The following is a 24,979-nucleotide window of genomic DNA, read 5'->3' as shown; positions in this document are numbered from 1 at the left end:
ACCACTCACTGTTGCTAATAATATCCTCTGGTGATTTAACATCTGCAGCACCTTTGAAATTCCTATTGTTATAATCCTTTTAAAATTTCTATTACTATTTGTGTATTTTTTTTTCTTGGTTAATACTGCTATATTTCTCTGCCCCAAAACAACTTTTGGTTTTGTTGATCCTCTCTAATATATATTTTCTATTTCACTAATTCCTGCTTTTCCCTTTATTGTCTTTCTTCTTTATTTGGGCTTATGCTGCTATTTTTTTTTTCTCTCATTGAAAAGTTAGCTCTTTGGTTTATTAAGTTTTAGATCTTGTTCTTTTCTAATATAAACATCCAAGGCTGTCAAACTCTTCTCTACATACCGCCATAGCTGCATTGACACATTTTGATATATAATGTTTGTTACTGTTTAGTTCTGAATATTTTCTAACTTCAATTTAATTTTGTTTTTAGTATGTGAACAATTTTTAAGTGCTTTATATATGTTTCCAAACTCATGGTGTTTTTAGTTATGTCTTTCCTTTCTTATTTGTATTTAAGATTATGGTCTATATGTCAGTCCTTTAAAATATTTACTAAATAGGTGTGTTAAAATTTCCCAGAGAGATGGTGAATTTAGCAATATCTCCCATAGAGCCATCGATTTTTGTCATATATATATGTATGTATATGTATATATATATATATATATATTTGATATTCTGTTGTTAGTTGCATTCAAATTTATAACTGTTACATATTTCTGAAAAATTGGACTTTTTACTATTCATGATGTTATGACTTTCATCTCTAATAATGCTTTCCATCTTAAAGTTTACTTACTCTGATGTTAATATTACTACTTGATTTATCTTTTGGTCAGTTATTTTTCTTGTATGTGATGTTTTTATCCTTTGACTTTTAATCTTTCTTACTCTTATGTTTAATAAGTAGATATTTAAACAGAAGTAAATATTTAAGTATATATTTAAGCAGCATATAGCTGAACTTTATTTTTTGTCCAGTCTGATAATCGTTATCTTCTCATTCGAGAATTTAGTCCTTTTATATGTATAGTAATTACTGATATATTTGGATCTCTGTGCTATTTATATGTTCTACTGTCTTCTTGGTTTTGGCCTTTTTCTTTTAAAAATATTTTCCTTCTTTTTATCATTTCATTTCTCCCTTCTCCATTTTGTTTAGAAATTATGTGCAATAGGTCTTTGGTGGTTACTCAAGTGTTAGCATGAATACTCAACAAAATTTAGTAACTTTGAGGTACTTACTATTGAGAAATGTAGAAAGCTTAAATTCCAGTCATGTACGCCCCTATCTGTATGCTACTATTATCCTTTTTAAAAGATTTTATTTATTTATTTGACAGAGAAATCACAAGTAAGACAGGCAGGCAGAGAGGCGGGGGAAGCAGGCTCCCAGCTGAGCAGAAAGCCCTTGCGCGGCTGGATTCCAGGACCCTGAGATTATGACCTGAGCCGAATCCAGAGACCAAACCCACTGAGCCACCTAGATAGATGCCCCTATTTATATGCTATTATTGCCTTTTATTTAATATTAGCCTTTCCCCCACAAATTAGATGTTAATGTTACTGTCAATCAACTGGAATCATTTGTCTGTGAATGGGTAGAGTATAAAGAAATGATGAAATTAAAGACATAAGGAATGGTTCTAGTTGAGACTTACTACGGGCTTTGAACTTCATCTTAAAACTAGGAAGCCCTGAGAGTCGTCAGTGTTCATATGCTGTCATTTATTTGAGTTGAGAAAGCTTACTCCAGCTGGAATATGAAGCCAGTGGGTGCTCGTGTAGTAATCCCCAGGATGAATTAGAATTAGCAAAGTGACGGCGGGATGGAGAGAGCGACAACGTCTAGAAACCCCCTGCCTGCCCAATCCACTAAATTTGACGAGTGGCTGGATCCGGTGGGTGAATGGGAAGGGGAAGCCAAGGATTTCACAAGATTTCGGGTGGAAATCATGAAATATGGTGGGAAGATGAAGAGTTGAGTAGCTATGTCTCTCCTTAGGCTTGTGATGAAAGCTGGGAGATTTACGCGTCTCTGCAACGACTCTTGAAGCCCTTTCAGGAATGGTAGCTCCCTTCAGAAGACCTCTATCTTCAGAACCTAGGCGCCAAAGCAAAATCCTTTGCTCAGAGACGACCCTGGCCTCAAGGCAGAGATCCAGCAAGGGCCGATGCGTTTGCTCCCTGCCTCCGCTTCAGAGGACTGGGACCAACGGACCCTCCCCTGCGACCACGGAGGCGGTGGTGGACCTCACAGCCCGCGCCGGTGTGCGCTGCGTCTGCGCAAAGCGCGGGGGCGGGGCTCCGGCCGGGGGCGGGGCTCCGGGCGACGGCGTCGCGAGCAGAGCGGCGTGGACGCGCCCGCTGCGTGCTCCGTGCGCGCGGCCCCGCCCTCGAGGCCGCCTGCGCTGCAGCCTCCCGGGCTCCCGCCGTGCGTTCCCCGAGGGCGGCCTTTGTTGGTCTTTCTGAGGAAAACGCACATCCAGGAAGGAGAGCCTGTAGCGAAACTGAGTTCTGTTAGGCGCGGTCGTCGCGGGCCTGGCAATGCCGTGCGAGCCGTAAGTACGAGGAGAGTCACCGAAGTGCGGCGGCGTCGTGAAAAGGCTGAGAGTTCGCGGTGTCAAATAGGGGCACGGACGGGCTGTGGAAAAGCCGCTGGTGACATGGAGGAGTTGTCTTCTGCCCGCTCAGGCTCCACACTTCTTCAGACGAACCCGTGCCAGCTTCCCTGAGGTCTCCCTGACACCCCACCCCCACCCCCGTGCGTGTGCTAGTGCAATAGGCCGCACGTTGTAAAACGATCACCACACGACGCTAACGCACGGTTACTGCCTCGCCAGTGACCGTTCTGGCGTGGGGAGCCACTTGCGACCGCTCTCTGAGCACAGTTAAAACACCCAGTGCAGGGCTGGTGGCCGCGGGCACCAGCGGTGCATTAAATCCCCTGGAACTTACCCCCCCCCCCATCCACGCGTGCCCCCAGAGACCAGCTTCTCCCCGCCTTACCCGACCCCCAGCCCCTAGGCCTCTATTCCTCGGCCAGCACTTCTGAGCTGTAATTTTCATGGCTGAATAATATTCCGTTACAGATCGAGACGTATTTCCTTTAGGCGTCCACCGTGGCGGCCACACGGCGCGGCTCTCCTCGGCTGCTCCGTGCAATGCCGCAGCGAGCGTGGGAGCGAGTGCGGGCATCTCGCAGACACCGGCTTCATTTCCTTTGCGTATTTACCCAGAAGTAGGACTGCTGAGGCACATGGTGAGATCAACTTTTAATTTTTTGAGGAACTTCCATACTGTTTTTCATGAAGGCTGTGCCAATTTATATTCCCAATAACAAAGCACAGCTTTCCCCTTGTCTCCACGTCCTTGACGGTACTTCCAACACCACTGTTTTACAGTAATAAATATTTTGCAATACCGCCCTTTGTTGACCCAAAATTAAATTTGTAGGTAATATATTGACCCAAGTGCATACTTTTTTAAGTGCAGAATAATTGACATATAACACATTAGTTTTAGGTGCACAACATAATGATGTGATATTTGTATATATTGCAAAATGATTACCACAGTAAAAAATTAACATTCATCACCTTACTTTCATAACAGATTTTTCTCTGGTGATGAGAACTTTTCAGATCTGTTTTCTTAGGAACTTCCAAATGTGCAATACAGTATTGTTACTATTTTTTTGCAATACAGTATTATTAACTATAATCATGATACTGTACACTACCTCCCCATGACTTTTTTATTTTATTTATTTATTTTTTAAGATTTTATTTATTTGACAGACAGAGATCACAAGTAGACAGAGAGGCAGGCAGAGAGAGAGAGAGAGAAGCAGGCTCCCTGCTGAGCAGAGAGGCCGATGCGGGACTCGATCCCAGGACCCTGAGATCATGACCTGAGCCGAAGGCAGCGACTTAACCCACTGAGCCACCCAGGCGCCCCATGACTTTTTTATTTTATAACTGGAAGTTTGTACCTTTTCACTGCCAAGTGCATAATTTTTTTTTAAAAAAGGATATAATGGCCCGACCATAATATAAACAAGTTAAACAGAATAACATCTTAAATGTTTTTTATCCTTTTTGTGTCCAGTCAGAAAAACAAACCACTCTTAAGTATTTCAAACAGAAGTAAATTATTCCAGGGAATCCTTTATAAGGTTTGGGAAGGGCTGGAAGAGCATATAGAGGAAGGTAAGGGGGTTTTACAGGATTAAAAGCTATAGGGACTCACTGCTCCCTAGAGTTGGAGAAACAAAGGGGAAAATGATGTCACCCAGGGCCTCCAGTCACAGGGCCTCCGTGGCTGTCACTGTCCACACCACATAACTCAGAAGACAGGGCAAAATGGTGTCTCCCTGATCACTTCCATCCCCCAGTGCCTCCCACTGGTAGACGCTCAGAGAAGTCAGAGGGGAAGGAATCTGGAAGGTGTAACGTGGAGGTTTCTAGCCCAGGGGTGGAGAGCAGACTCAGAAGGGGTGTGCAGAGCCAACAGATGATAGTTTCAATTTGCAAATTTTTAGGTACAACTACATTTGAATATAACATGAAGAAGCCAGGTGCTTGAATCTGCATTTAAATAAGTTGGGATTTGATAGAAGACCAAGTTCCCTTAAATGCTTACAGACACTCTCTGTATCTGACTTTAGGGAAGAAAAGGCTGAATAAGTATATTCCCAGGTATGTATAATCATTATGAAAGCAGTGACTAACACACAGATCCAGTGGTTGTACTGGTGACTTAGATGTTACAGGTGGCTTTTCCATTGCCAATGAGATTCCCAAATGGTTGAGTTGACAGTTCATAGTGAAAAGGGTAAACAAAACAAAACTCATGAGCTGCATTGTTATAAAATTCGGGGTATACTAAAATCATGCCAAAAATTTTGTGTTTATATGTTAAATGGAGCTAGGTTTTGAGCTGAAATCATTATTTTTTTTCCCCCACCTTCATGAATATCCATCAGGACATTACAAATTAGAGCTGAACTAAGCATTGTAGAAAAATCTCATTTCCTGGTCTCTTCCTTTCTAACTGCCCATCATGTATCTCCCACCCCTTCCTCTGACCCCCCATTATTGTAACAACTAAAAATGTCTTCTCAGATTTTTAGCCCTCTCCTGAGCAGCAGTACTGCTGTGAAGACCACAGATGTATATTTTTGATACAGAAATATGAGATAGTTAATAGAAATTAGGTTATAGAATGGTATTATAGTATGGTATTATACAGTTGCCTTTCATTATTTTGGAAGTGTTTCTACATACATAGGAGAAATGGATTGGCATACTGAAATGTTAACAGTAGTTATCCCTGTTGTTGGAATTTGGGGAGTAATTTTTTTTGTTTGATCTGTATTTTAAGTTCTTTCTACTTGAGAAATTTTAAAATGCATTCAAGGTAAAAAAAAAAAAAAGAAGAAGAAGAAGAAGAAGAAGAAGAAGAAGAAGAAGAAGAGTAGTGGTGGTGAGGTCAGGCAGGCACATCCATGAGGATCCTTCTAGGTTCATAGGGTCACTCAGACCCCTAAATCTGTGAGTGAGGACCAGCCCAAGTACCTGGTATAAGCACTTGCTCAAACTCTGGAGAAATGCCCCCTCCTTCTGGCACACAAACCATTCTTTGGTGCTCGCTGTTCCTTAGGAATGGCGAACAGAGCATTTCCTTCCTCCTCTTGGTCCAGAGTAAGTCATACTGTGTTTTTGGCTTAATAGCACAAAATAGCACAGCATTTTCTTTAAGAAAAGGAGCCCCCTGAAATCACACCATAAGTCTCAGGTATAAATCCCCAAACTAGGAGACTGGGTCCTAAGCTCGGAAAACCATTTCCCATCCATGGACCAAAATCGGGGCATCAGCAAGATACAACAAGTTCCATGGGTTGTATGCTAGATGCTTGCAGCAGGCCTGGCACCGGGGGGCCTGCCAAGAAATCCAAGGAAGGATGATCGGATAGGAGTACCCCTGTGTTGACAGGTCCCAGAATTTTCCAAATGACTGCCCACTGGGATTTAACCCAACACACTGTCTCCAATCCAAGCTGCCTGTGTCCCAAGACCTCTGTCCTGCCCCGGGCCGTATGTGTGGATCCCCAGGCAGGGTGTGGGTGTACCTGACACACACACGTCTCCCAGACCTGAACGCCTGGGCCAAGACAAGGGATAGTTTCCAGATGTGGGCCTCACATCTGGGCCAGCCATCAGGAGGCCGCTTATTTGAACAAAGACTGTAAGTACTCAAAGAGCCCCGAGGTCCAGAGAACGCTGCCAAGAGCTGGCGAGCAGATGAGTGGAGAACAGTCCTTGATTTATGGTTCCAGGAGAGGAAGAAAGCCATGCTTTGTGGTCCTGCATTGATACGTGTGACGCAAGGTATTCGGTCCCCCAGGAGAGGCAGCAGCTTCATTCACGGGATTAAACTCAGGGGCTCAGATTCCAGGAGGAGCAGAATTCCGGACTGAGCATAGACTTCCTTTTCAACATCCCACCTCGACCTTGCCCCCTTTCCACATCATCTCATAACTCCTATCCTGCGGAAACACTTTGGGAAGAGAAGACCTTACAGTCTGACAGCTCAGTGGGCACCTTTAGCTCATCGTCCCCACCAGACACACTTTCTTTTATACATAACCGTGTACCTTGAGCTTTTTCCCCACTTGATAGGAGGAACCGAGATGAATCAATCTGTTTGCAGTCATCTTTGGAGGAGGTCATTGAGATTAACTCAACTTGGAGCAGAATGGGGCCCTCCTCCTACAGAGTGGAGAAGTGCGCTCGGGGCTGAGTTGTGTTGGGCAAAATTGTGTCTGGTCCCCACCCCCTTTATATGCTAAAGCCCTAACCACCAGTGGCTTGGAATGTGACTGTATTTGGAGACAGGGGCTCTAAAAAGGCCATTACGGTAAAATGAGGTCAATAGGAGGGGCTCTAATCCGTTATGTTGTGTCCTCAGAAGAAGAGATTGTGCCCAGACACACGCAGAGGGAAGACTATGCAAGGACACGGGGAGAAGGCAGCCATCTCTCTACAAGAGAAAGGCCTCAGAAGGAACCTGCCCTGGTGACCCCTGGATCTCAGGCTTTCAGCCTCCAGGAATGTGAGAGAATCTGTTTCGGTTAAGCCAGCCTGTCTGCAGTGGCAGCTGGAACAAACTAAGATGGGTGGTGGCGGGGGGGCTCGGCTGTGTTGGTGGGGCTGAGCTGCCTGGCCTAGTGGGGGACCAAGGACCAGGCTGGTAAGGCCAGGCAGCACCATGAGGAGCCCTGGGTGCAGGTGTGAGCCCCAGGATGTTTGTAGTTTATTTTCTAGATGGTGCTTTCATTATCCTCACACTGTCGGGACAGTTCTGTTAAGTGTCACTGCCTGGCCTCTGCTTTGTGTGGAACATGGAAAAGGTCCTCGCTGAGGGGCCCGGAGGGCAGTTCTGCCACAGAACCTCAAGTCCAGAATCAGGAAGGGGCAAGAGCGTGCCCACTGGCAGGGGCAGCCTCCTTAGGGCCTCAGGAATAGCTGGGGGGTCCTTTGAGAACCAGTTTCCTTCAGTGATGCTGGTGCACACTTTCACCACTTCCACTTGGATTACAGGTAGAAAAGAAATGTTTCTAGCCATGCCAACTTTTGGGGAAGTGATTTAAACTCTCTGGTCCTGTTTTTTGACTGTGAAATAGGGCTAAGCGTCCCTTTATAGAGCATTATAAGGATTAAGTGAGACAACGTATAGAAAGGCTATAGAAGTAGATCTTACTTTCTCTTCTTCATCAAGTGTTTCTTGAGCACCTGCTATGTGCCAGATACCATATTATGCTTTGAGAATATAATAGAAAATAAGAGAAAAAATTGTCCCTGTCCCACAGAACTTATATTGTAGAGAGAGAGCAACTGTAAAGGAAACAGATGTGAAAAGTGGCTCTCGAAGAAAGAGGAGTCCAGGCTGTTGCAAAGTCAAGCTAAAGAGGGGAAAGGACCTATGGGCAGGTGCTTGCATTTCACTCAGCAGACCCCCGTGAGGAGCCTTGGACTAAGGACACATTGCAAGGGCTGATGCTTCCTGGAGAATGGGCTGGAAAAATCTGCTTGTTGGCCCAGGGAAATAATTAGGAAGCTTATTTATGCCAAGGATTCTGAGAGAAGAAAAAAAAAAGTCTAAAAATAAAATGAGTCTGGCGGCTCCTCCAAATGTTAAACACAGAATTGCCATATGACCCAGCAACTCCACTCGGAGGCATAGGCTTCAAAACCTTGGAAGAAGGGTCTCGAGCCGGTCCCTGTACAGTGTCCCCAGCAGCTCTGTTCACAACAGCCCAAAGGTGGGAACAGCCCATCGGCAGATGACTGAATCAGCAACGTGTGGTAGACGCACACATTACTGAACCTTAACACGGATACGATCCTAGTACATGGACAATGGGAAGGAACCTGGAAGACATCGTGCTAAGTGACATGAACCAAACACAAAAGGGCAAATACTGCATGATCGCACTTACACGAGCTACGCACACTAGTCCAGTTCTCAGCAGTAGAAAGTAGAACAGGGGTTATGGGCGTGGGGGCGGGTGGGGCGTTCCTGTTTACTGGGTCCAGAGTTTCTATTTGGGATGATGAAAAGCTCTGGAAATGGACAGTGCCCATGGCTAATGCTGCTAACTCATGCACTTTAAAACATAAGAAAAAAATGGAAAATGTGTATTTTACCATGATCATGTATATTTTACCATGATAAAAAAGAAAGTTATTTGCCCCAGCTAGGAGACCTACGGGGGCTGAGTGCTCAGCCTGGCACCCAGGGGTCCCCCTCTCTCTCGGGAGAGCGCGTGCTGCTCACGGTGGCTGGAAGTTATGGGAGCCCCGGGACCAACCACAGGAGGAAGACAGCACCGCGCCTCTCCTCTTCCATTTATTGCTCACCCCTGTTTCTTGCACCTGGGTTTCCTGTCTCCCCGTCTTCCCTCTAAATCATACTTGCTCTTGTTGGGTTTCAAGGAGTGAGTCACTGAGCCTCTCTGTTGCTGGCATGTGCCCTAGGGCCAGGCTGTGTGGAATCCCATCTCAGCTCTGCCACTTACTGGGGGGCTACTCTGGGGCAGGTCTCTTTAGCTCTCTGCCCTTGTCCCACCTGGGAGAAGGGATTCAAGCAGGGGTGGTTGTGGAAATAAAGTGAAATTGCACATGGGGTGTGTGCCTGGAGCAGCGGCTGGCACCCGAAGCCTGGGTGGCTGTTTTCTTTGTGAGCGCACTGCAGGGCTGAGGGAGGGTCTGTGGCCAGCATTCAAGCTTGGTGAACTCTTGGAATCCTTTTGCAGGATTCTTAAAGCCCCAGGACTCTTCTAGAATCCATCAGAGCCAGGAAGAAAGAAACATTGCCCATGCAAATCCTTACTTACTTGGCGATGTGGAATGATCTCTTCGTTTCTGTGGGACGTGGTTTATATGTGACTGGGCTGTGATCAGTGTCGTCTAAAAATCACTTGTGGTGTGCTCACAAGGGTCCCCGCGCATAATCTAAGGGAGTCTCTTTTCATTCAGCCGCGCTGCCCCCTGTGGGCAGTCTGCACACTGCAGCCCAGGTCACTCTGGAGCCCGCAGCAGGGCGGGGAGGCTTGCAGAGGCCTGATGGTATTATGTTTCCCCTGACATAAGCCCACTCCTGATTCTGTTCCCTCTGTTCTCTGTGAATGGATTTGTGAGATACTTACAGCACTCCTGTTCCCATGAAATGAGGCTTAACAAAAAGAAAAGAAAAAGGCAGCAGGCCTCTGATAACCCAAGGAGACACAGCCCCCATGTGTGATTCCGGGCAGGTTGTGGGTCTCAACCAGCAAACAGGCTCCTAGAGGCCTGGGATATGCTGTCTCCTGAAGAACATCCCTTCTCCACACTTTTTGAACCAACGACTCAAAACCAGAGGCACAAACAGTGAGACTAGTATGTTCTCTGTTTTTAAAACCTTTTGCACAGAAAGCAAAAAACAACTACTGTATGCTGAAGTTTGGGAAATGACAAATGAAAAAAATAGTTTCATGACTCATATGACAAAAAAGGCCTACTCTTCCTAATTCATCAAGAGCTCCTAGAAATAGGAAAGAAGGTGAGAAGGAAGGAAGGAAAAGCAGAGGAGAGGAGAGGAAGGCCTAGAAAAATTGGGCCACCTTTACAGAAAGCAACCCTGAAGTACCATTTTCAGCCATAGAATTTCAGAAATCCTATTTAAGACCACACTCTGTTGGAAGAACAAGCACCCCAGAACATTGCTACTGGGGAGGAAGCCTGGTATATCCAGGATGGAGGGTATGTGGCCTATTGATCCCAAATTACAGATATAGAGGGTCGCCTGGGCGGCTCAGTCAGTTGAGCAGCCGGCGCTTCATTTTGGCTTAGGTCGTGATCTTGGGGTCCTGGGGTCAAGCCTGGAGTCGGGCTCTACTCTCAGCAGGGAACGTGCTTGAGATTCGTTCTCTCCCTCTGCCCCTCTCCCCACTTATAGACGCGCGCTCTCTCTCCTAAATAAAAAAGTAAATTTTAAAAATAAACAACCCCCCTTCCCCGTAAGTTACAAATATGTAATTCCACAACTAGAATTTACCCCATAGCTACAGGCATGCACGGAGGACGTTAGGTGCACGGAGGATACCCACTGCAGCACTGTTTGTGAACCGAGGGAAGAGACAGGTGGCTCTTGGCAAACTTGCTGCCTCCCCGGGATGAACGCTGTGCTGTGAGAAAGGTGTGCTCTCAGTACTGACTTGGAAGGAGTGCTACCATTTTGTGTTAAGAAAAATAAGCAAGGTTTAGGACACTGTATATAATCTACTACCTTTTTATCCAAGAGGGTGGAAGAAAAGAATTTTTATTGTGTTCCCTAGGTTTTGCAAAACAAACTGAGTAGAAAATAAAATGCTTAACGAAGTAGCCTGTGGAGCCCCTGGGGACGGGGATGCGGCTTGGAGTGTCCGGTCTCCCTTCCGCTCCTTCCAGACTTTCCACTCTCCTCTTTCTGCTTATTGATTGTTGAAAGGATGAAGGTGTTACCATGAACACTTACTTAAGTACATTCTTGGGCACCTGGGTGGTTCATCGTTTCCGCGGCTGCCTTCGCCTAGGTTGTGATCCCAGGGCCCTGGGCCATTGGGCTCCCACATCTTGCTCTCTGTTCAGCAGGGAGTCTACTTCCTCTCCCTCTGCCCCTGCCGCCATCATGCTCTCCCTCTCTCTCTCTCTCTCTCTTCTCTCTCAAATAAATAGATAAAATATTTAAAAATAAATAAATATACTGTTATGTTGAGGGGGTAGGGAGGATTCTCCTTTACTGCAACAAGAGAACAAATAGTCCAATATTATGGAGATTCAGTGCAGTAATATGTATGGACACAAAGATTTAACTGCAACGGTCTTGATCACATATTGTTGAAATGGGAAAATGCCAAATTCTTGGAAGACAAACATGTTAAATGTCCAACATCAGAAGATGATGACATCTCCAGAGGATAGTGATGAATCCATAGGACGGAATACTCAGAGCTAATTCAAATATCATGAAGAGTATGTATTGACATGGAAAACTGGCCATTTGGCATAGAGTGGGAGAGCAAGCAACATCTGTGTATACATGGTCTGGTACAATATTTGTAAAACATATAAATATAGAAATAAGTAGGGGTACCCAGGGGGCTCAATCAGTTAAGTATCCAGCATCTGACTCTGTTTCAGCTCAGGACATGATCTCAGGGTGTGGGATCCAGCCCCCCCCCCAACCTGGCTCCACGCTCAGTAGGGAGTCTGCTTCCCCTCTCCCTCTGCCCGTCCCCCTGCTCATGCACATTCTGTCTCTTTCTCTCTCTCTAAAATAATATATAAACATACAGAGAAATAAGTAAACTCTGTAAGGTTAATATACCAAAATATCATCAGCAGTCATAGCTAGACAGTAGATCAGGATCCATTTTAATTTTTGTTTTTTACTTATCTGACTTTTCTGATATTATGTATTAATACTACAGGTAAACTTAATTACAAAAAATCCTCCAGCAGTATATATGAAAATACAGGTTTAAATAATGCGATCAGTAGCATATAGCCCGTTACAGTACCTCGGTTTTCATCTCGAGCTTATCTTTCCCTGGCAACAAACACATGTTGGGGAAACTGAGTGCTGGGACTAAAACGATCTTATGTATTGTTTTTCAAAGATTTTATTTATTTATTTGACACACAGAGACAGTGAGAGAGGGAATACAAGTAGGGGAAGCAGGAGAGGGAGAATGATTTTATATATGTTTATTTTCAGGTTTTTTTTTTTCCTCAGTTGGATCTTATGATTTTTCTACTGTCAAACTTTATTATCTATGTAATTAAGAAATAGTAAACACTTTTAAAAATAAGGGCTCTTGTCTAGTAGTGGTTTTGAAAGCTCTTTTTACAGACTGTTTTCACACGATGTATGCAAAACCTGGCAGAGCCCTGATAACTGTATATGGAGACACAGGCCCGGGAGGTTTGGGGGTTTGCTAGGACTTACCAAGCCAATAAAGTGAAGCTGTATCTGGGCCAAGTTGTCTAACATGTGGCCCAAGGATGCCCATCCTGCTTGCCACACATGTTCCCAGAATCCTTCTGGACCTCAGGAAGGCTTGGACACAATTCCTGTTCCACTAGAAAAATGGATAAGGTCATCTACAATGCCCAATAAAAGTCCACAGAAGGAGAGACTAACCAACAAGAGAAAGAATCCCTGGGAAGACACTTGCTTGAGGGACCTATGCTGAATGGCAATAAAAGTCTCAAGAATTCTCTCATCACTTTTCCATGACTATGTTTACCACTGCATGTGGGAAGATTCACAAATATTTCTAGAGAAAATTCCATTAAAATAAGGAAGTAGATTTTCCACATGTATAATTTTTTAAAAAATTTTATTAAAGGGTAAACTTATTGAGGGTAAAACTATTTTTACTTCTGCATTTCAGTGCTTAGTTATCCCAAAAATACTCAGTAGATCTTGGATGGTCATGGTAAATGAATGGATGGATGGATGGATGGATGATAGTTTGAGATGCATTAATTGAAAGGGGAAAGGAAGGAAGGAAAGGGGAGGGAAGAAGGAAAGGGGAGAAAGAAGGAAGGCAGTCTTCTTGGGTTGGTTGGATAGATGAAGGGAAGTTTGGTTGGGATGGAAGAAATGATGGTTGGCTGGCTGGATGTGATGGAGTAATGGGTGAAAGGATGGATTGACGGATGGAATGGGTGGCTGAAGTTGATGTTAGAATATAACAAACTGTCAAGTACTGTGGGCTGCTTCAGCTTAGGGACAGAGATGTAGCTGACATAATTTTCTTCTCTTCTGGGAAAGATGGAAATATCTCAGCTTTTTATGCCAGTCTCATTAACAGCTGCCAAGACATATGTTGGGCTCTCGACTGTCGCCTTTTCACATCCAAAAAATGGCAGAGAGGTTTAACAGGCTGAATTGAGGAGACACAAGAGTTAGCATCTTAATTTTACAGGTGAGGTACCTATCTGAGCTCCCCGCCCCTCCCCCATGAATAATGAATGTCCAAGCTATTAGAGACCTTATAAAATACCAGGCATTTAAAAATAAAATTGTAAACCATAGAAATGAACAAAAGAAGAGAAAGAAGAGGGTCATTAAAGTCATTCAGTGGGCTGGGACAGGTCTACCCACTGTGGTTACTGCCAAGGCTAAATTGCAGTGTGTAATGCCATCTGCCCTGGTATTCTTCCTGTCACTCCCGAAGAGCTTTTCATTTCACTTTATTTTAGGAATGCCAAAAGGTGGGTTTCTAATTCTATTCCTCTCTGGTTCTTTTTATAGTACTCAGATCTGGGCATATATCAGTACTATATAAGTGTGCCCTCTTTTTTTTTTTTTTTTTTTTTGTATTTTAAATCAGCCAGAAGTTTAATATCTTGGCTTCCCTGCTTCTTTTGGAATTCATTAGCTGCCAGCTGCACCTGCAGTGTTCTGAGCACGGGTCTACCTGCCGGACTGCCTACCAGGCCATTAGCAAGGCCAGTGGACATATCTCACACTTGGGTGTTTTTAGATCCTGTCACTTTAATGAGAGTGAAAAGCTTTGGCTGCCTGCAGGCCCTCCCAGTGTTTGTGGGACCACTGAGTTGGAGGCAGGGGTCCAGTTAGAAAATGCCAGGAAACAACAGGAAGTTCTCAGACACCTTTTACCGATGAGGAGGACAGCAAGTTGAAGGCCCTGAGTTTGCTGGGGTCTTTTTACTCCTGCCTGTTTAAAAAAAAAAAAAAAGTGCATTCTCCTAATGGCATTGACCAAGGTGTTACCCCAAGGAGCTGCCTAAGCCGCACTCACAGGCTCATCTTTCTTGGGTCAGTGCTGACAGGCTTGAATTCCAACTGCTGACACCTCATTTTGTGTCCTGAGCACTTTCTCTTGACCTGGAGCCACCCCTTTGCCACCTGTGCAGCAGGCCTGAGGGCTAGGGAATCAAAGCCCTGGAAGCAGCTTCCAACAGTGCTGAACAGGACTTGGTGTATAAATACCCCAGCTCCCTTGCCCCTCAGGCAGGATGATTCTGAAATGTATGTTCTTCATGGGCTTCCAGAGTTTTCTGAGCAGACTGAAGCTTCAGTCACCCCCACCCCCAACACCAGGGTTAGCTGGTTTGATGCTCCACGCTTTCCTGGCTGCCTTCCCTCTCGTGTCTCCCTTCACCGTGTCCCTGCCAGCGGCTCCTGGGATCATCTTCCAGATAAACTCCTCCATCTGAAATCTCTTAGAGTCAGATACAGGAAGACCCTCCCTGCTCCCCACCAAAGGCTCACTTTTATCCTAACATAAGTTAGGCCCACCTAAGTTATGTTGTTGCCCAGTGTCTACTGGACGTCTGGGACTTTCCCTCACAAAACAAGTGTGGCCCCTTCTATAGCCTAAGCTGTAGTACACAGTTTGGGGGCCCCTGATGCACTTTGGGGTTCCTCTGGCTGCCACTCCCATCCCAAGAGTGTTGAGCTGATAGGGAGCCCCAGCCAGAGACACTTAGAATACATGTGTAGCCAGACAGAGATGATGTAATGCTGGGACAGTGGCATAAAGGAGGACCCATGGTGTTCTTTGGCCACCGCCACCTGTGGGCATCCTCCTGCCTGGTTCCCTAACTCGGAGGAATGAGGCATAGACGTAATAGAGGAAGTGGATTCAGGGAGAAGAAAGAGAAAAAGCAGAAGTCCTTTCTGCATCCTTCTCATTTCATTTAGATTTAACTTTTTTTTTTTTAATCTTGGAATTGTATTTTTTAGTGTTTCTTTCCAGGAGGATCTGAAAGACATGAACTTTCCATTTTTATAGAAGCAATGATGTCTTTATTTTGTCCTTGATTTTGAATAGCAGTTCGGCTCGACTCTGCAGTTGCCGTTGGCCGTGGTTTCCCATCAGTGTGTGCATCGCCTGCTGCCTTCTATAGTTGGTACTGCGAAGGTTCTTTGCAGCCGGGCTGTTGTTGTTTTGTGGGTAAGCCTGTTTTTTTGTGTTTTAATTTCTGGTTTCTTCATCCAGGGAGATTAAATCCCTTATTCCCTTGCTGATTTCAGCAGTTTCATGTTTGTCTGTCTGGGTGTGCCTTTCTGTGTACTTATATTGCCCAGGATTCCCGACCCCTGTTTCGAAGAATCACGTCTTCTGTTTTGAGAGGGAATCTCGGCCATTGCCCCTTCGAGGATGCCACTCTCTCATTCTTTCTAGTCTTGCCCGAAATTCCTAGTAAGGATATGACAGTGCTTGTTATTTTATCCTCCATGTCTCATAGACTTTCTTTAATATTCTCCCTCTCACACTGGCTCCTTCTTCCAATTTACAAATTCTTTCTTTAGCTGTGTCCAAGTGCTGCTTAGCTCCGTCCACTGAGTGTTTCACTGAAAAGATCCCACTTTTCATTTCAAGAAGTTCTGTTTGGCTCTTCTTCAAATCCATCTGTCGTATCTATCCTCATTAGTCTCTCTTCTGTTGTTTTTGTTTTGAAACATACTACCCTATTCACTCTATCTGATCATTTTATTATCTGAAAGCTATGTTTAGTGTGGACATTTACTTCCACTCACAGTGACTCTATCCTTTAGTGCTTTGTAATTTTAAATTTTTCTTGTAAGTTTATCTTCCACTGATGATCTTGTTTTTGTTCTGTCTTGTTCTCTGTGGGAATCCTGTGAATTTGGAACACAGAAGTGTCCCTCCATAGTGGTTTTATTTTTGCTATTTCCAAGTTCCTTGGGGATAGTCAAAAGCTAAAAATGTCACCACCTCTATGTAGCCTGCTTGGGTCCCTCCCCCTCAGCTGAGCCTGGGAACTTCTCTGCCTGCATAGCTCCTTGTACACATCTTGGTGGCATCCCAGACAGCACTCTGCTTTGAGACCATGTATCTGTTTTCTCAATGACTCATAAATGTTTGCTGAAAGAATGAACTTGGAGAAATAAGTCCTCAGAGCCTCAGCTTCTTTGAATGGGAGGTTATCTTCTATCCTTATCTTATCCTTATCTTTGGGGAGATCATAGACCCTCAGGGTCAAAAGGTGCTTTAATTCAACGGGTACGATCCCTGCATAAGATAATTAACTAAGGGGTTCTCGCGAGCTGTGAAGCACACAGGGATGTCATTGTGCTTTTCCACTGTCCTGGCAACTGTTTGACCATCCATGATGATCTGCTTTCTTGGTGCTTGGTGAGCCAGGAATGGTTGCAATGGAAAAGATCCATTGTGTAGTAACAATTTCAGACTTTTCTGAGACCCAAACAAGACTGGACGGAGACTGATTGCCTTGGGTATATCTTGGACTTCGAGTCCTTCAAAATCAAATGGCAGCAGCCAAGAAAGCAGCCGTGTCAACCCTAAGTGCCCACTGTCTGTCTCTCATTTTCTCATTTTCTCGGCTTGTCTGAGCCGAGAGCTCTTTGAGAGCACTGACTGTGACACGCATGTGCTGGTATGTTCTCACAGCAAGGTCGGAAGCACAGCGCTGAATTGTAGGTGTGGCTGAATTTTCACTTGAATTGCCATTAAAGGTAGAGTTGCATTTGGTACTCAACATTCTGTACGTGAAAAAGAAGCTACCTTGGAACACTGGAAATTCTTGATAATGGCAAAGCAAGCCATTCTGGCTTTGTATTGTACTTTTTTCCTTTTCTATAAGCATTTTGTTGTGGGGGGAAAAAAGGATTCGGATTGCAGTGTTTTTTAGTGGTTCCAAATAGCTGTCTTCCTCTGCCCCCTAGCGGCCTTGTGGCAAATTGTAAGAACCTTCATGTTCCCAATTTCCTTAGTTGCTTCTCTTCTATTTTGTTATTGTTCCTGAAAAAAAAAAAATATTTTCTTAAACTTGCCACGACCTCAGAGTTCCCAATGCTAAAAATGATATAAATGAAGTATAATTTTACTAGAAAGTACGTGTGCAGTGAGAGGCACTGAGAACCTAGAATTCAGGGAGGGATTCTCTCTCATTCCCCTACAGGCTGCCTCTGTGGCCATCTGCCTTTGGTGTAAACACTTTCTGGGGCTGTTGTTTGCCTCTCTGGACCCCTTGCTTGGTCCGTTGGAACCAGCATGAAATGTTTCCTTCCTCCCCAGCTGCATTCGAGAACCTGGAACCTCCCAAGTCAGACCCAAGCTTGCCTGCAAGTGTTCGTGGTGGGGTTATCGAGTTCCCAACCTGGACTCCTGTCCAGGCCAGGAACAGCACCTTCCTCCTATGCCTTGACTCCCAGCACCCACCTCCTCCCACCCGTGTTCTCAGCACAGCACTGGTGTGGTGGAGCCTTAAGACAATTGGATCCTAGGCCTGAGCATGTTACTCACAGTGTGGCTGGACCAACACCAAGCATAGCTATTTCTGGTGAAGTATAGACCACGCAAACCATGCCTTTATTTACGCCACCAAGCCTGCATTCGTTCCCTTACCAAACGCTGAATCCGATTGGCTTCTGCTGAGCTCGCTGCCTCCCAACACCCTCGGGTCCCCTTCACATGTATACTGGCCAAGGAAGGCTTTTCTCATTCTTCTCTCAAACAGTGGCTTCTTGGTTCAATATCGCCATGGTAACTTTATTTTTATCTCTGTTTTTGCTGGGAGACTGGATCATAATCTGAGAATGAAGAGGAATTCCAATCTGGAGGATTTGACCACAGAAGAAAGAACTTCCTGAAAGTTCTCTTCCAGGAAGAATGATGGGATGTCCCTGGAGCCAAGAATCAAAAGTTGTGTTCTTGGCCTCCACCCTCTCAGGCTGCCATGCTCCTTGTCTGTGACATGGACCTTAATTCACCATGCTCTTGTAAGGTTGACAGGAAGGGCAGAGGGCCTTCCAGAGAAGAGAAAAAGCCTTCTCTCCTTCTAATCTTGAATGGACAGCTTGCAAGAACTTTTTCCCTTTTTCCATAAAAAGCACACTGACTTTCAGGAAATTAGCTCTCCTAGTGGCCACTAGCTAGTGGGAACCTCAGTTCACACTCACTGGTGTGTAAGATATACTATCTTTTAAATTTTCCCTAAACCCAATTCTGAATCTGTGTTAGTTTACTAGGGCTGCTGTAAGGAAGTGCCACATGCTGGGTGGTTTACAGTCTAGTAGAAATGTCTCGCAGCTCTGGGGGTTCATAGGGTTTTCCCCTTGTGCCTGTTTCTGTGTCCACAATTCCCTTCTTATAAGGACACAATCCTATGTGGCCCACCCTAGTGACAACATTTTAACTTGTGACTTAACTTTTTTAACTTAACTTTGTAAAGACCTCATTTCCAAATCAGGTCACATTCTGTAATACTGGAGGTCAGGACTTCAAAATATCTTTTTTTGAGGGGACACAATTCAACCCCTAGCAATCCCCATCCTGCCAAGTTAGCAAGAAACCCAGCCTTGACCACCATTAGCTCCCTCTCCACCACACCCACAAACTCTCCACCCAGGGCCGAGCTTCTGATATTTTTGGCCAACCCTAAATTCCTGGGAGATCCCTCTGTCTTTCATCATTCCTGCTTGCAACTGAGTGTCCCAAGCTTGCACGTTGTCCCCGAGTCAGAAGCATGGCATCTCCTAGCCAGCCATGCTTTGCTTCAAGGCTCAAAACTCTTTATCATCATTGGTGACTCCAGTGTCCAGGGAGTTGGCTGGACCATCTGGCAGCCTACACACGCATCCTTTCCTAATATACCACCTCACCAGAGTCCTAGGGTCTTGCTAGTCTTGTCCCCATCAACCTCCTTCCTTGTACTTCTTGAAACCCTAAAGGCATCTCAAGTGCTTCCAAAAGAAACAGAGCCATGACATTAAGCAGGCTTATCTTGAAACCTTCCCTGAGAAGAGGTTACTCAGAGCCTGCTTACTTACATGAAATGGGGGAGGGGGAAAATATTAGATAAATAACAAAGCTTATGTACCAGTGGATCGTCCTGCCGTGCTTCTAACTGTATACCCAGCAAATAAGCCATAGACCGGTTCACCAAGAAAAACCCAGCTAGCTGGGACCCTCGACCCTGAACATGGTCCCCTTCTTCTCTTCCACACTTAGTTCCAAGATGCTTGCCTACCCGAGCAGGTGTTGCTGGGACCTGCAGATGACTAAGTGTGAGTGACTTTTTCTGGGGTCTCCAAAGTCAGAGTCATTTACTGGGAATCATAGAGCCCAGACCTAGAACCTGAAGGGGACAATTTAAGAAGAAGTTGAGGGGTCTATAATCTCTCCTGAAGAAGAAAATTGTGACTGCATGCTTGGGTGGGGGCACTTGGTATGAGAAATTTATTTGGCCTTTGTCTCCAGTTCCTGGCACAGAGCTCCTAAAACCTGGGAATCTCCTGAGTGTCGGGGATGTCCTTTGTTACTCATGAAGAGCTCCTTTGGGCCCCACCTGAGTTTATGCTAATCAAGTAACTTAGAATGAAGTTCTTAGATAATGTAAGGATGGTTTTGGTCCTAGAAAGACTGAGGACAGGGCTCCATCACCACAAAAACCTGGTGGTTAGAGGACTGGAACTGCCAGTCCCACCATCAGCCACCAAGCTGGGGAATAGGGGCTGGAGATAAAGCTCTTTAAAAACTCTTGATGAGAGGGATTTGATGAGCTTCCAGACTGGTGAACAATAAAGTGCTGGGGTGGTAACATGCCCATGGAAGGCCATGGAAGCTCTACACCCAGCCCCCATACCTTGTGTGTCTCCTTCAGCTGGCTGTTCCCAAGTTTCATCCTTTATAATAAACATGGTAAACAGAAGTGTTGCCCTGAGTTCCCTGAGCAGTTCTAGCAAATTATGCAGTCGGAGGAGGGGGCTGTGGGAACCCCTGATTCATAGCTGATCAGTCAGAAGCATGGGTGGCCTTGGACTTGAGACTGGTGTCTGAAGTGGCAGTTTTGAGACTGAGCCCTCAGGTCTGTAGACTCTGACGCTAACTCCAGGTCGTGGGTCGTCAGACTTGAATTCAATTAGAGGGCACTCATGTGACCAGAGAGTTGGAAAAATTGTTGGTATGGAAAAAATCTATGCATGTGTTGTCAGAGTGTTCTGGGTCAAGATAGTCCAGGGTCACCCTGACCCCAAAACGCCAAGAGGAGCAGACTGGTGGATTGAGGTGTTCCTGTGCTTGAGATAGATTATATGGAGGACAGAGTGGGTCCCCCTCTGATGGCCCTCGTCACTTGGGTCCATGAGGACAGAGACTCCTTTTTTCTTTCACTGTCTGTGAGAGTCCTGTCACTAAGAAAAGTCCACAGAAAATGGTACTCCGAATGAGGCAGCCCATTCGGCTGACAGTCTAGAAGGCAGAACCACAGGAACACTTCGTAGGGACACAGCTCAGCTCAAGGAGACCTGAGAAAATGGAAGGATCTGCAAAGTTCATGGAAAGGAGACCTCAATGTTGTTAAAATGTCATTTGTTCAAAATTGACTTAGAGATGTAAAGTAATCTCAAGATACCAAGATTTTTTAAAATTGGCAAGCCGATTCTAAAAATTTACTGGGAAGTGCTCCCTTCAACAGTAAACGAGAGGTTTAATTGTTCCAAAACCTCATCAACCCTTGGCATTGTCTGTCTTTTGATTTTATTTTGCTTTATTTAATTTTATTTTATACTAAAGGAATATTTATAATTTTGTATGGAAATTCCTAAGGGAAGTAAACCTGTGGCAAATCGCTCCAGGGGCAGATGGAGAGGGTCCGCATCCTGAGTGGCCATTGTTTCTGCAGGTGGACAATGGCGGAGTTCAGGATAGCTGTCCAGGAGACTATGTGTCACACAGCAAGTGGGAGATTCAAGTGGGAGATTCAAGGGGAGGGGTTGGGAGTCCTTCCGAGTGAATGAAAGGAGAGTGGCAGGGCATCGCCTTAACATGGCTTCCCTTCCCCTGGGGCCTCTTCTGCCAAGAGAGGCCACCACCCACTCCAAGATCTCAAACCCAGAAAACTACTGATGACAGATGTTCCGATCCATGATTCCCAGCTGGGTGAGGGCTGGTGTGGCAAGGCTTAGAGCTTTTTCCAACTGTATGTGTGCCCTTCTCTTCCTCCAAAGATCCTTGAGCAGCTGCTTAGAATCATCGCCCTTTCTTGGAGCCCCATGGTGCCTGGTGGGAGAGCCATGCACCCAGGCGTGTTGGGACAGCAGAGTGACTGAGAACCAAGATCCATATGGGTGATCTCAATGACTCCCAAAACGTGGCTTTCCCAAGGCTCCGAGTGAATTAGAATGCCACTAAACCCACCTGTGCATCTGCTGACCTTGAACCCAAGGATGGCTTTCCGGGTCACTAAGAAAACACCCCCGTTGTCTTTGGCTTCTTCAAAATGAAGAAACTGGAGTGAGGTGGCACTCGGTGTCTGTTTCCTGCAAGCATTCCATGACAGTGTCCCTGTCTGGTGGGAGTCTCTGAGTCAACCCGGGAGTATTACACAGTCCGAGATACTAAGCTGAAGACGAATTTTTAAAAATTTGTACATTGTCAAGTTTTTCATTGTCCTACATGTATTTTTGAGAATATTTCCTCTCTTCCTAATAACATCCTTTTGTACTAATGTGTAGGAAAACAACTCCAAAGAGATAATATGTAAGTGATTTGTAACCTGCAGGGCACTCTGTAAATATTGGTGCCTCTACTCTAAGATGCCTTCGACTTACAACTTGGTGAAAAAGACTACCATGAGAACCCTGGTGCTTTCCTGGGTCTCCAAGTTCAAGCCAGCTGTGCTATGTTAGAGCCCTGAAGTTTAGTGTGACTACAAGAGAGAGAGAATTCTGGGAGGGTGAAGAAACTGTGATGAGAATCCTCAGGGCTCCTCGGAGGCACTGAAATGTGAAATAATTAACCTTTGGAAAGCCTTCGAGGGGGTTTGGTGTTTTTCCACCCCGCTGAGGCTCAAAGGTTAATGAGTTTGCCCTGTGTGTAAGAACCAGACCTACAAGTTAGAAGTCATGGCTGGATGCCCCACGCTCCTCGCTCTGGAGCAAGAGTGGGATGGGGGATACTCTCTCTTTGTGGGGGTTACGCACCCAAGGTCAGAGCTCTGGAAGAGGTTCCCATTCCTCGTGTCTTTCCACCCTCACCTTGGACCCCCCTGTCACCCCCAAGGATGCCTTGGTGGTGTTCTGCCAAGGGTGCCTTCTGGGCCCTGCGCCGGGGCCACTGGTCTTCTTGCCAGTGACCCCAGTGGGGGCCACTCTGACGCTGGTGTTGTTTTCCACTCGTCCTTGTCAGCACTGCTAGCCCTCCCTCGAAGACATGGAGATTCGGAGAAGTGTCCATTTCCCAGGGATGAGGCCTCGCCCTCTAGGCCGGCTGGCTTGGGGACAGGATAGCCCCGCCAGGCCCGTCCTCTCTGCTGCAAGGGTTGGAGGCGAGTGAAGCTGTCTGCATGCTCTCCTCTGGGAGCTGTCAGTGCTTGGCAGCCTCCCGGGAAAGGTGGCATTGGGTCCTTCCCAGAGCCGGAGCTGATAAAGGAACGCTCCGTGTTCTTCTCTTGGCCTTCAGTAACCATGATTTTCCATGCTGGCTGCACAGTGGGACCACCCAGGGCACCCCAGAAACCACTCATGAGATCCGACCTCCAGGCTAAAGCCGACTCTCAGGGCAAGCGTCGGGCTGGGTGTGTGTGAGCGCTCCCTGGGCCCCCTGCCCCTCGTGGGCCACCGGTCTGCAGAGCACAGCGGACAAAGTACACCAGTGTCTCTGCAAGCCCTGGGGCCCGGCCGAAGCGCCCTGCCGATCCCAGCTGCCCCCAAAGTGCTGTTGACAATGCATCCTCAGTACCCTTCGTGTCCCAGAGGGGCCATCCCAAGCCACTGTCACGTGGTCATGCTCCTGCCTCCACCCTGACCTCTGACCTTCCAGCCCATGATCCAGCCCCTTGCCCACTGAGCCCAACTCCAGATGCCCGCCTTGGCCCTTGGGTCTGCACTCGGGTCTGTGGAGGTGGTGCCTGGCATGGCGCACAGGACAAAGCTGACCCTGCATCTTCCTCAGCAAGCCCTTCTGGGATGGGGTCTTCAGCCTGAAGTCGCTTTCCCCTCCTGCTCCTGCCCTGCCAACGTGGACGTGCCCCGTCCACCGCTCTCACCTCCCCCCCCCCCCAGCCGTGTCTGTAAAAACCCTGACGCTGGGTGGGCTTGGAGAACAGAGAACTTGGGCACGCTCCCATCATGGTTGTCTGAGGGAATGGCAGCTGGCCGTGGGCCACTCTGTTTCCAGCTCCTGAGCCCTAGGCACCTCTGGCTGGTCCAGTTCCCCCCTGGTTCCATGGCTCCAGGCATCGCTGCAGCGACACCGAGCAGGTTCTAGAATCGGCAGTCAGCTCGTGGTGCCCCTGCCATGGAACTGATCACCTCAGGAGTCAGTGGTCCAAGAGTGCCAGGAGGGCCCTAGCATGGCTGGACCTTTTGGCTCCCCACAGAGACCCCCCCCCCCGGTTGTTTCTGAGAGCAGTCGGGGTATCATCACGGGAGTTCCTGGGAAAGGCCCTGCTCTGGGTTGAGTTGTGCTCCTCTCTAAATTCATAGGTTCCAGTCCTACCCCTCCGTACTTCAGGATGTGACCTTACTTGGAAATAGGGCCTTTGCCAATATAATGAGGTAAGATGTGGTCGTTTCTGGATTAGAGTTGACCTCAATCCAACATGGCTGATGTCCTTATAAGATGTCAGACACAGAGACCCAGGCACCCAGGAAGAAGGCCACGTGACAAGGGCAGAGACTGGAACAGGGCAGCTGCAAGCCAGGGAGCACGAAAGATCGGCAACAGCCACCGGGAGCTGGAAGAGGCAAGGGAAGGTCCTCCTCCTCAAGTTTCAGAAGGAGCACAGCCCTGCCGGCATCTGACTTCCCAGTTTCAGACCCCAGAGCTAGCGGAGGATGAGGGTCCGCTGTTCTAAGCCTCCTGGCTCGTGCTTCTTTGTCATGGCAGCCTTGGGAAACCACAAGAGGTCACCCCCAGCCCAGCTGTCAGTTTCTGAGTGAGTTTCTAAGGGTTTGGAGGCTCCACATGTCAACAACCGAAACCCCATCTAATTCGCAGGAGCAGCTAGGGGATTTTTTCTGTTTCTCAAATTGCTTGATAGAAAGAGATATCCTTGCTGATAATTATCATCGGACGAGTGTCTGAGCCGGGGGAATTATACACGGGGCTATGTGTTGCTGGGGCCGGTGGGGAACGGCTTTATAATCCCAGACGGAAGACTCTGCCTTTCATGGTTTTCCTAGAACAAAACGGTTCTTTACATTTGTGTGTTGGAAGTAGAGTTTGCATCGGAGTCAGCTTCAAAAATGACATACGAGGTTGAGCCTCTTGAGGCCAAAAGCCTCCCAGCAGGTTCTGGAATCCAGTATATTCTACCAAGATTTCAAAATTCTTAGAGCTGAGTTGTAGCCAGAGCATCCTGTGTGTGTGTGTGTGTGTGTGTGAGAGAGAGAGAGAGAGAGACAGTCAGT

At 46.4% G+C, this 24,979-nt stretch overlaps 1 long non-coding RNA gene across 1 annotated transcript; it reads left to right on the top strand.

The window, feature by feature from the left end:
- Positions 1-2,398: 2,398 nt before the first annotated feature.
- Positions 2,399-3,443, top strand: LOC123387647. The gene is made up of 2 exons (XR_006602164.1): positions 2,399-2,580; positions 3,112-3,443. It is a non-coding gene; the product is annotated as an uncharacterized LOC123387647 (long non-coding RNA).
- Positions 3,444-24,979: the final 21,536 nt, after the last annotated feature.

This window comes from Mustela putorius, unplaced genomic scaffold, assembly GCF_011764305.1.
Source record: "Mustela putorius furo isolate JIRA1106 unplaced genomic scaffold, ASM1176430v1.1 tig00003858_pilon_pilon_pilon, whole genome shotgun sequence".
NCBI lineage: Eukaryota > Metazoa > Chordata > Mammalia > Carnivora > Mustelidae > Mustela > Mustela putorius.
Note: the sequence above shows the minus strand (reverse complement) of the source record. Positions and strands in the feature narration are given on the sequence as shown.